Below are 1,022 nucleotides of genomic sequence, written 5' to 3'. Positions count from 1 at the left end.
CCACATGTGCACTGGAAATATATTACTTTGTGGGTTGAAGTAAGTAATGACCAAAATTAATACTGCCTTAGCAAACAAAGCACAAAAGCAGATATATTTTCTTTGGTTAATTCGGCAAGAGCATGTTAAAGACCCACACTTTAAAAATAATAAACAGTTTAATACTCAGACTGACTGCGATGCAACATGCTCTGGCCGCTAATCTGGGGGGAAAAAAAACTATTATAGTTGTTTTATGTATAAAAATCATTTTCAACACATAAGAAATCTTCCAAGGGAAGGATTTAATACAAGGGAAAACCATTTTTTTTTTTGAGCGCTAAATATGTTTAAGAAATTACCAAAAACAGGTGAGGATTTAATTAGATGTGTTCTGAAGGGTTTGGGATTTTGCGTTCTACCAGGTGATGCCTAATGTAATTCATAAGTCATGGTGACGGATGCAAGTGTAACCTTGACCGCACACTCCAGACCACTCCGGGTGATTCTTTCTGGGTGCTGGGTATCTTCCAAGGTTACTTTGTGCTCTCTCTCGCTCCAGCACAGGTGCGGTGAAAGCACCACTCTCCCTTCTCTCCGCCCCCCATTCCAGACGGCGTAAACGCCATTGAGTAAGATCTGAGTCCGGAAACCCCTAGAGAGCAGTGACTTCACTTCACCCTTCCTTCCTCGAAGCCCTGAGGCTCAGACGTTCCCCACCAAATAACCCTAGCCCCTCCCCCTGCCATCGCCCCTTCCCAGTGGGGAAAAGTTTAAAGCCGGGTTCCCTTGGCAGGAGAGGTTGTCAGGGAAAAGGGACGAGGGTCCACAGCGCTTTCCCCGTGCCGCTGTCGGCTGTGGGGGCCAGACTCTCAACGCGGTGGCCGTCAGCTTCCAGGCCCCCGGGCCCGGGAGTCCCCCCGACCCCGAGGGACTTAATTTAAAAACGTGGCAGGGCACCTTTCTTCGACCCCAGAGAAAGGGCGCGGCGCGGCGGCAAGCAAACGCTGCGGCGGCCGCGCGGCGCGAGCGCAGGGCGCGCG

This window comes from Condylura cristata, unplaced genomic scaffold (assembly GCF_000260355.1).
Source record: "Condylura cristata isolate star-nosed mole 26May11 unplaced genomic scaffold, ConCri1.0 scaffold00006, whole genome shotgun sequence".
Lineage (NCBI taxonomy): Eukaryota > Metazoa > Chordata > Mammalia > Eulipotyphla > Talpidae > Condylura > Condylura cristata.
This window is presented reverse-complemented; position numbering follows the sequence as displayed.